This window comes from Lycium ferocissimum, chromosome 7 (genome assembly GCF_029784015.1).
Source record: "Lycium ferocissimum isolate CSIRO_LF1 chromosome 7, AGI_CSIRO_Lferr_CH_V1, whole genome shotgun sequence".
Taxonomy (NCBI): Eukaryota; Viridiplantae; Streptophyta; class Magnoliopsida; order Solanales; family Solanaceae; genus Lycium; species Lycium ferocissimum.
In genome coordinates, this window is record NC_081348.1 from 56,967,097 (window position 1) to 56,979,288 (window position 12,192).

Here is a 12,192-nt window from a genome sequence, read left to right on the forward strand (position 1 = left end):
AAATAAAGGGAATTAAATAAATATAGTGTCCCACGAATGAATGTGTGGGCTCACCAAATCAGCAACAACAACAAGTCCTTCCTAAACGCCTGGAGTATCAAGAACCTGCTCTTCTCCATTACCTAACATACCATAAAAACAACAATGGTATGCTCGAGTACTTCGTACTCGGGAGTGCCTCGTGGGACAATAAGTAATAAGAAAATAGAGTACATAATACATAAAGAAATTAGTCCTGAAAATGATGTGAACCCAATGTAAGAACAGTTATTTAGTTTATGTATCTCAATAATAAGTATCAACACCAATTATAAAGCCTCTTATCAAGTTACACCTTTAAATATGCCTTTTAAATCAATTAAGATAGTCATCAACAATTCCATAAGAGAATAAGAGTGTCACACATGCCAATACATGCCCAAGAATCAAGCATACCGCGCGTAGCGCACCACATCGGAACATATAATTCTCGCTAGCTATCCTTCCTCCCGAATAGCTAGGCATAAATCACACCAGACTATGTAGTACGTGGTGGCTATCCTTCCTCCCAAATAGCTAAGAATTAATCACACCCCGGGTAGCGAACCCAGCAGTGGCCACTCTTCCTCCCGAATGGCTAGGCATAAATCACACCCCGGGTAGCGAACCCAGCGGTGGCCACTCTTCCTCCCGAATGGCTAGGCATTAATACACTAGGATCCATAGTGGCTACTCTTTCTCTCGAATAGCAAGGCAAATACAACAACAAAGTCCATGGCATAGAAACCGATTCACAATTTGTGTCAACATAGCACACCATCAATAACATTAAAGTTCATTATGCCATATCGAAAGAATAAGTCATTCTAATCAATGTTTTGAAAACGTATAACTTCTTTACAAAAGATTTCCATGTCCCAATTCATCAATGAGAATGTCATTACGAAAATCCATAAGTTCATAGATAATCATGAAAACGTTTCCACTTCTTTAAACAAGATCACTTTGTCATAGTTCCTTTGTCAAATCATCAATACCAACAATTAACCATCATCGCTAAGCATCTCTCATAGAGGAAAACATTCATAATATCTTATACATATATAGGGTTTGTTATAATCTAGGTTTAATGTGGGCTCGTCCCCTCACGCACATTAACCATTAATCAAAACTTGTAATAGATTTCAAGAGTGTAAATCCAATTTATCATATCATTCAAAACATGCTTTTATAAAGAATCAATCTTTCAAGAGAGTTTGTAAAAAGGGACATACAAATCACCTTTATAGTCAAAAATAATTTTAAAAGAGACATACAAATCACAACCAAAGAGTTCATAAAAACCGATCGAAAGAGTATGTTTAAAAGAGACATACAAATCACAACCAAAGAGTTCATCAAAACCGATCAAAAGAGTAGGTTCAAAAGAGACATACCTCAAATCTCGCTCAAATGCACTTTCCAAGACTCAATAATCGCACTACAATAGTTTTAGATGATAAAGATTAGAACTTGAATAATTTCTTGAAGTTTTCTTGGAATTTCGAAAACTAGGGTTTTTCGCAAGCCTTAAATCGTGTTCTTGAAGCTTATGGAAATCATTGGTGAATCCTAACCTCTTTGTTTATTCTAGACTAGTTCAAACAACAATAATAATCCCATAAAATCAAGAGTCTTACCTTTTGATGGAATCCCACACGCCTCTCTTCTTCCTCTTCTTGAATATACAAGAACTTAGGATTTTAGAGAGATGATTTGCTATCAAGAGGGGATGAACATGGTGTGGGAATGATCAATATTGAGTGAGAACTCACATTAGGGTTAGAGAAACTTTTCTAGGGTTCTTTTCCTCAGAAATATTGATTTGAGACGAAGTGAGAAATAACACAACAAAGTAGGACTTAAAGAAAATTAGGAATCAGAAAATAACTCCCGATCCGTGCCGAGTCCGCGTCGCGGGGTCAGTACCTGATCATGTTTTTATTTTGGTATGTAGCTGATTTTTCAGTCGCGGACCCAGCACATTTTTTTTCGTTTTCGACAATTGACCTTCGCTCAGTAAAACAATCATAACCTTTTGTACGTAACTTTGCTTGGGATGGGCGACCTACCATTGGGAAGATATTTCAAAGACCCACAACTTTAATCAAGGAATGTTTTCCAAATTCGCAATACATTTCCATGAAAATCGCCGAGAAGACAGGCCGACCAAAACTTAGGCGAATTTAAGAGCCCTTAAGAAATTCAATTATTGGTTTCGCTTCAAAACGACCATCTTCCACCCAAATTCATCAAGAATGGATTCATATAGGTATAATATCATCTTAACACTATATTTTTAGACATTTACACCTAACTCAAATTTACGGGATGTTACACAGGGCCCCGCCGTACCTATATATATGCGTGTACACATTTATATATACATACAACCATGCTGACTCCTGGCATCTCCAGAACAAACGGAGTGCATCAACTTCATTCGCTGAGCTGACATCCTAGTAGATGAATCACCATCCTGTATTTGCAGACTTGCGGGCATCAAACGCAGCCTCCCCAGGCAATAGGGGAGTCAGTACAAATAATGTACCGAGTATGCAAGGCAAGAAAATGGCATATACATAAGAATCATAAAAGGAATCTATGACATGAGAGTCAATATATAAATCTGAATGTATTTGTATAGCTGTATATTTGAAAGTGGTTGCATAACTCTGTACAACTGAAAGTGCCTCTGAGGGCGTATGATATGCATACTTACCTTCAAAAAATCATATACATATATCATAACTATCAATGTTGAGGAACGTACAGCCCGATCCATAAATGTCAGTGTTGTGGAACGTACAGCCCAATCCATATATCATATCATCCCGCATCCGGGGTATCATCATAATTTGCCCACTGCAGCAGTGTGCACATCTACATGCCTGCCCCGCCGATTATAGCACAGGGCGGTTTAAGAAAATAGCTGTACATATATATATAAATGAATGAAGGAATCATAAAAATGACATCTGAATCTTACGGAGTGACGTCGAGTCGGTAACCTTCGAATATTACTTATGGATCTAATATCATCAACATCTCTTACTTCTACTGGATCAATGGTCATGCGATCGATTCAAAAAATCATAAGCATGAAACAATATCATTATTAGGAGTTTAAAGAAACGTAAGCTTTCTAGCATTCTAAGAATGGAATCATTATGGATAACGCTCATTCGTTCGTTTCGTTCTTTCTCATGTGATTCATCCAAAAAGAATCGAAGGGACAGCCTTAACATACCTTGGAGTCTACCTAATTGTCCAACGTTTACTTCCCGATCTTGCAACACTACAACCAAGATAACATAGGCTACAATTAGGCCATATACATTACTTACCATCTACCTTAAATAAGTAGGAATCTTAAAGAAATTTGGGCAGCATTTCCCCTCTAATTCTCACTCCATTCCAATTCCAAAACAGGCACATAAACAACATCATCAACAACAACAAGGACAATATACAACAACATAAACAAGTGATAATCTCTTCAAATTTCCACCCAAAATCAGTCCATAATATAGCCATAACAACAGTTCACTTTATGTCTTGTAAAACATATTTCCTTCACCTTAAAACCAACAAATTCTTTTACACATAAGTTAATAACAAGGTTAAGATCATATTCTTACCTTGAACACCCTAAACTTCCAAGAAAAATCCTCAGTTTTCAACTCAAATGAGCAGCCACGCAAAGACGTCACTTCCTTTTTCTAATTCATGCCTCTACAATGTTTTCTTTATTAACTTTTGATGGAATCAAGTTAGGAATGCTTAAAGAGGGTTTACATATGTGGAAATGAAGAAAATGAAGGCCAAGTCGTGATATATATGCATTTAAGACATTCTTGAAATTACACCGCCTCAACGTTGAGGTGCACATCGACGGTCGTTGACCATGTCGACGGTCCGTACAATTGCACCGTCGAATTGCACAGCTCATAAATTTCTCTGCACTTCGTCAAATTGCGATCTGCCAGTTACATTTTAAGGAAGACTCTCTAAACTTACATTTACATCGGTTATGGATTCCGTAACTCCTCGTAGGAGATGTGCCCCTCAAAATTGGACCCAAAAATCTTGTCCGAAAATCTGCCAAGTTCTTCCAAAGTATCGACAACTAAATTCATTTAATTCGTTTGACCTTCAAACTTCAAATACTTGTTACATATGAACTTAAACCTTCATATATGAGGAATAACATGTGCAATACCTCGTAATCTCGAAGGCTGACACTTGAGATCAAGACGAATATTGTACCATATACATCAATGCAACAAATGAGAGGCGTCACGTATTCTTTCTTGGTTCACTTAACTCCCGACTCTCACATTATCTAAGACATAAGTTGATGATTATATCTTCCTTTAAGACACGCTCATAAACTACTTATACAATTTCCCCAATAGATTCTCGGCACGATTCTAAATTACTAAGATCATTATGAAACCTCAAGGTACGGAAAGGAGTGACACGAGTCTTATCTTGTCTTCTTAACTGTAGAAATTCTTGAAACTTGTCCCACTCATACCAGCTTGCTTGCATCATAAGATAGCAAAATTGTCCATGGTGTAACAATTTGATAACACAATATCAGCACGAGACTCTGATCAATTAAGTTTGATTGTCTGCTCCAACCGTTAAGGATCGAGGTATTCTAGAATTCAACTTCAACTTACAGTATTAATCCTACCACCGTGCCTCTAATAAGGTCCTCTTTCTGGTATCTCTCTCATTCATTATTTCTTCATCTAATAATATTTTTTGGCCTTAAATTGTTGAACTGATCATAGATGTAAGAAGGAAAATGTCGACTAGATTATCCACATTTGCAACATCTCTTTCCAGACCTACCGAATGGGGTGAAATTCGAGCTTCACCAATGGACTAATCAAGATCCAACACGTGAAAGTGGTAGCCCGATCGAAATTGGAGTTACGTAGGTGTTCCCATTAATGGTATGTGGGCATCCTTGCTTCATCATCCTCGGCATGTCTTGTACCAGTGTCATCCCGACGAGGAGTGAAGTGCTTCGTGTTCAATCAACTAATAGTGTTGTTGCCACGGGACCTTTTTCCTGGTCATGACTCCTTTTCTAACTAGAATTCACTCTCAACAACTCCCTTCCCAATTGTCAATCAACCTCGAGCCTCTCGCATCACTGTTCGATGAGACGTTTGTATTGTAGAGTAGTCTTTACTCTCTGAGGGATTGTACTTTAACTTGAAAAGTCTAGTGCTTGTATCCACAAGTATGCCTTCTTGGATTAGGACAAGGATCCCTCATTCTCACTTGTAATACAACATCATTGTTGAGCTCTCACAAAATATCATATTCTTCCTACTTGATTCCTGGTACTTGTCCCTTAAAATGAGGTTGTTACCAGAGCAAAATGTGTGCTCGTGATCCGATGTCATTTACTGCAGCGAGAGAGTGCTTGATGCTCGAGGTGTCTTGCTGGGATAAGTTACGTGGACTTCGCGGGCCCTTACGGGTCATGGCTATAAGAATTTGTCCTTAGCATATGTGTATGGTACAAAAGGTTACCCAGTGCATTGCATTGCTTTGCATATCATTACATTTCATCCCACATCATCATATGGCATTTTATTTCTTATTCTTGGTATTTATTATTGAACTGTTATTGTTGTGATGATCTGAATATTAACTTGGCAGAATTGTGGTTTAGTAACTCCATCTAGTCTCATGACTTGAACTTTTGAGATTCTTTGTGACTATAGTTTGGTGGAAATTTTTGATGGTTGTTGCTTTGTGTTGATTGCTTATCTGTCTACCTATTTGTTTCTGTCTTTTATATATGTGAACTAATTGTTGTCGACCTATGATACCTATCAGTACTAGTGTAGTACTGATACTACTTTTGTTGTACTCTTTCTTTGAGTGCAGAGTTTCTTATAGGATCCACGTCTCGGCCTCATCAGTGATCGGAGTCCTACTCCAGGAGATTTCGGGGTGAGCATTTCTAGATTCGTAGCTCGAAATTCCCTTCCTACTCTAGGAGATTCCGAGGTGAGCATTTCTAGATTCGCAGCTCGGAATTCCATTCTTGGTTATCTGTCTACTTTGGTTTCATAGATAGACTACATTTATGTATTTTTGACTTAGTATTCATTAGACTTGTTTATGATAGTGGCTCTTGTACTGTGTTTCAAACCAGATCTGTTAGGGTTATGTCTTATATTTTCGCACTTATTTAGTACCCATATGTGTGTATATATGGGTGTATATATAGACACCCATATGTGTGTATATATATACATATATATGTTGAGGCTGCTTATGATTACCTTATTTTTTGCATGTCTTCTTTAAATAAAATAAGTTAAGGAAAGGGTTCGCCCACCAGGGAGGTTAGCGTGAGTACCCTCTCGAACCACGAGTTTGGTCATGAGAAAGTTGGTATCAAAGCCCTAGGTTACCGATCTTAGAAGTACAAGAGCATGTTTAGTAGCGTCTTGTGGATCGGTATGATGAGCTCCATACTTATCTGCGAGAGGCTATAGGACATTTAGGAAACTTCCAATTCTTTCATTCCTTTCATGATACTTTATTCAAATTGGTATCTGACTTTACTTCTATTCTCTCATCGATGGTGAGGATGCATTCTTGAATTCGTAAATGAGTGGTCGATATGATGTGGCGCGGTATGGTACGAGATGTGTCAATCTGATACGAATGTGTGATCCAGGTTCAGTTTCCAGCTACGACTTTAAGATTCCTTTGTGTGAGGTTGTGATTAATACTAGTTTATTTTGTGATATTATTGGGAAGTTGAGTGATAATACAGAGGATTGCATGATCTCCATGTTTTCAGTGATTGGTTGGTTGGAAGTTGCAGAAGTGTAATTATGGCTTAACCAAATCTAGTTGCTTGAGGTGTGATTGGTTGGGAAAGTTCAGCATCGTCAAGGTTATTATGAGAGTTTGGTTGATGCGAGTGTACCAAGGCAAGTCAACGATTCAGCAGTGGAAGAGTTTAGATATTAGCTCGGGAAGGATCATTGTAGTTGACAAGAGGATTGCGACCGTGTTAACACGTGAAGGGAAGTCAAGGATAAGGAAAAAAAATACGACTTGCGTGATAAGGGGTGAGGAAGTAAGATTTCTTGGGTATAATGGTAAAAGTACTTCGTTGTTCTATGGGACAGGGGCTTAAGGAAGAGAATTTAAAATGATCAATCTCCGCCATATGCAGGGAAAAATTGGTATTAGATGTGCTTTTCAGGATAAGGTTGCAAGATGTGCCAGGGTGGACGTCATTTAAGGGTATGAAAAGTTAAGTTGTTCTTCAAAAGATGACTAAATTATAATGGTGGAATAATAACTAGTGGTTTGGGGGTTCCTTCAGGAAAATGGCTATTCGTTTTAGGTCAGGTGGCAAAGACTCTCGTGACGAGTCAAACTTAAGGAAAATAACAGATGTGATTCTTCAATAAAGGGCGTGTTCGTGTGGTCGTGGTGTTTTGAGGTTAGAGACAGAAAAGGGATCATTTGAACCAAGAGCTTGTTGGTTTAAGAGTTATGCTACAGTTTTTTGATGAAGAGTGGATGTGAGGGTTCATAGATGAGTTGGTATGTGCGATTAAGTCATAGGCTAATGGGGATAACTCTAGTGGTGGGTAAGGGTGAAGTTTTATTTCTAAGGAATTATCGGTGTAACATCTAGTCTTGGATAAGATTTATGGGCATAGTATATAAAGGTTAATATGGGAAGATTTCTACAATTACTGGTGTCATGACTTTATGGAGTTGGCCGAATAAGAGGAATAATCGCGCTATTGTTAGAGGTGTTTTAGTTCGGCAAAATGAGGCAAGAGGTGGCTCTTCGCGGGCAAGTATTGTTTGAGGACCCTTGAGTGAGGATTCGGTCAATAAAGACATTTGAAGTGGTATATCAATGATAGTTTGAATTAATTTGAGTTGCAAAGAGCATTTCAGAAATTAGATTAAGGATCGGTAATACTGGTTGAAATAAGGAAAGGTGAATTCACTATAGAACGTTTGGGTATTGATGTTGGGTCAGTAAACTCATGGACCAAGTTAGACGAAGGCTACCTCGGTGAAGTTGAATCAGGACGTTAGTAGGATTATGTGTACGGTAATTGAGGATTTTGGATCAATTCAGTGGTGGTTTAGAGTATTGCATCGACAATGATTGATTATTTTTGGGATAACCAGAGTTGGTATTTATCTAGCAAAGAGGCTTATGGGAAAAAAGTTGAATATGTGATGCGTCAGATTTAGAGGAGGAATCAATTTTGCAGTCGGGTAAGATAAAAGAACTCTCGGCTGTTCGAGTGTGTGGCATACTACTTGATACGATCCCGAGGAGCATACATGATTCAAATTGCTTCACTCGAGGCCGAGCCAAGGAAATCCAAGCCATGTTGATGCAAAAAGAGTCTTTGGAGACCTTTGAAGAGCTTCTTAGGAGAGCCTATAATGTATGGATGATTGCTTGGTCGTGTGGATTGTAGATAAGATAGAGGGGAACGATAGTGGCTAGCCATGCAAAGAGGCTATTCTATAAATTCAGGCTATTATCCATAAAGAAGATTACCAAACAAGGCCGTTGTATAATAACTAGCCTAGTCTTCTCTAGCATAGTAGTATAAATACTATACTTAGTTATTTCATTACTTAGATTATGTTGAATTGAGATGAATACTCTAAATTGAGTGATAGTTTTTTTGGTTGAATTAGTGCTAATCTAGTGCTAGTGATAGTTAATCATGGTGGATTCCATTGTTGGCTATTGAACTCATTTTCCATTGATTTAATGAAGAGTTGTTGTTCATTTATGGATATCAATTAAATTTCTCTTGCCTTGATTTCAAATATTATAGGTTCTCTTAGGTTGAATTCAATTGGAAGGGTTTGGATTTCATATATCTAACCTGATTGGGTCTTGCTTCTATCCCTCTATTCTCATCCCAATTTCTTCACTTTTATTCTTTGATTTCTTCTCATTTTTAGTTTTCGCATATTTGTTGTTTGAATCCGAATCTTCCACAAGCTGGATCTTATCATTTGGTATCAGAGCTTGATAGAAGAATTGTTCCATCAATTCTTTATCCTTGGTTCTAGAAAAAAGTAAAATAAAAAAAAAGAGTACAATAAAATCTGAAAATCAAAAACCCAAAAATTTGTTGTTGTTTGGTGGATTTGAGGTTAGAATTGAGTTCCTTATAGTTGGAAACCTCTAAATCCAAAATTTGAAATAGCTTGGACAAGAATTGAAGAATCACCATTGAAGACCTTTAAACTTTTTGAAGAACTCAAATGGGTCTTGATGATTAAAGGTGCAATTGGATTCAATTAGTGGGTTTAGTTCTCCTAGTTGAGGGGAGCATAGATCTCAAATTTGGTAGGAAAACAAGTTGGAATTGAGGTACTTGAAGATTTGGGTGTTCTTGAAGTTCATAAGGATCTAGATACCTTCATCTTGAAGAAGAAGGTAAAAGAGAGTGTTTGGTCCAAACTTATCAAGTCAAAAGGGTGAAAAGGCGTTTGTGGGCCCAAACAAGTATCCAAAAAAAAATCAAAAAATTTCTACCCAAATTTAAAAAAAAAAGGAAATTCCACGTAAGCAACGCCCCTGATACACAGCCAGTCACGCCTGATGGGCGCGTGAGGCCCCGTTTCAAAGGCTTGATTTTTTTTTTTTCAACACTTAGAAAATTTTCTAAGTGTTGGTAGATTTTGGCCCAACTTTAGAGGGGTATATATTCGTGTGTATAAGGAGTTATGAGACCTATAGCCCATCTAAATTGAAGTTCAGCAAGTGTACTTTCCAAATCAACAAGCCGTTTATCAATCAGAGCTTTGTACAAAAAGTTACGTACGTTTTAATAAAACGCTGCAAGCAGCTCCGAACTTTCTAAGTGTTAGCCCAAAAACTTCCCAAATTTGTCTAAGTGTTTGGCCAAGGCTTATTTACTTCTTCTTTGATTCTCCTAGATAATTAACAACTAGTAATTTATCCTTACTTTGTTGTTAACTAGTTCTTGAGTCCGTATTTCTTTCGTGCCAATTCTTTTCAAGCTTTCTCGTTTTAACCACGTTAAAACTTCTTAGCTCAAGTCCTTTAGTTTAATCGAGTTGTCCGTCTTTCAATCAACAAGAATCTATTCTTCCACAAAGATTAGCCACCTTGTGAATTGATTTGGATTAGCAGTTCGTGGCCAACGTCGGAAGAACGCTAGAGTGTGGTAAGCTTGAGTGCAAATATAAGTGACGTGCGAAACTTTACTACTAATTTTATTCCCTCGTTTTATAGGTACAAGAAGAGGATACATAAGGCGAGGAGATATAAGGAATCATGTCATCCGTAGCCTCGGATTCTTGTGATGATATGGAAGGTCATGCCTCTAATAATGGAGGATATAACCATGCAAGTGATGGAGGTTATGAATATGAGGGTGATGGAGACTTTGGGGATGATAATGGTCAATATGGTGTTAACAGTGCTTATAGGCACTGTGATGAAGATGGTCAATATGATCATGATAAAGATTGTTGCGAAGAGTACTACTTCGGAAGTGAGTTTGAGGCGAATGGTTCTCATGAGTCTCATGAAGAAGATGAAGGAGTAGAAGAGCTTTATGAAGAATCCTATGGTGAAGAAGAAAGCTATGAAAGTTCTCATACTACACACCATGGATATGGAGACGACTTAGAGGTATATTCCTTCCTCACACATACGTTATGAACCAATAGTGAAGATTTTCATGAAATAGAAAGTTGTGATGAACTTGAAACGTATGCTTACATGCCTTGGGATGAATATGTCTATGAAGATAGTAAGTTTGAATATGACCCTTGTGAAGAATCTTCTAGTGGTTATTCACGTACATCGAATTGTGATACTTCCTATTCCAAGCGAAGTAGTATAAGTATGTGGGTTGGACCAAGTAGAAGTCTGTTATACTCCATATTGGATACACTGAGTTTCACCATAAGATAGCCGACGTGAAGTTAGTAAGTGGTGTTATTTTCAAGGTTATAATAAGATTCTACATAATTATCCCACATATGTAGGAGTTTAAGTCGTGTATGGCAAGTATCGGAAGATTAGAGGCGAAATAAACCAGAAAAATCTGAGTTCTGCAGCAGAGTAATTCGACGGTCAAGTCGACGGACCGTCAACTGGTCGATGGGTCCTCGACCTTTGTCAAAACTCGCGCTTTCGTAGGCTGCCGCACGGCCAGTGACGAACCGTCGACGGACCGTCGAACCGTAGTCGGTGGAAATTTTCTCTCTCCTATATATATTAAAAGGCCACGACTTGGAGCATTTGTTACACAAAAGATTAGAAATTTCAAGACCTTTCAAGCTCTTTCTGCCCTCTCTATATATCCATACACTTCTATCGCCAAATTCAAGTAAGAATCAAGCTTTGAAACCCTAAGCTAGTCCATAAGTGATGATGATCTTTGCTCCTAAGTTAATTTTTATGGTGGTTTTAGGTTGAAACAAAGTTGGGGAGCTAGGGTTCTTCAAGATTAAGGTATGTTCTCTCTTTCTTTCTTCCTTATATTGAGTTGATTTGGAGATTAATAAGTCATAAAAGAGAAGGAAGTTGTGGTAGGAAAGGTTATGGGACATTGTGTTGTAATTGTTGGTTGTGAATGAAACTTGGAAGGAAGTTTTGGATTGTTTTAGGTGTAAATTGTATATAGCTTTCTAGTTATGGAGTTTGTTGATGTTGTTATTGTTGTTGGGAGTTGATTTGGAATTTGGTGGAAGTCAATAAAATAGGAGAAGCGCTGCCCAAATCCCGCTAACCCATTAGCTAGTTTAGTTTGAACTTATGAGTGATACCAAGACTTAACCTTAGTGTAAATCCTCTTTAATGTAGATTTGCGAGCTTAGCAGGAGAACTTTAAGTAGTTAAGGAAACGTAAAGGTATGTTAAGGCTAACCCTTTCTTTCTAAAGGCATGATTCCCTTATGGTGACCGCATACATGTTATCCATAATATTCTTATTCCTAAAAATGCTAGAAACTCATGATTTTCAAGGTTCTTATGATATTATTGATAAGTGTTCTCCATGATGATGATTCCATTTCTAGAGATACCAAAGCTTATAGTTTTCATGTCATTATGATGTTATTGAGCTTGTTTCATGATTATTGATTTTA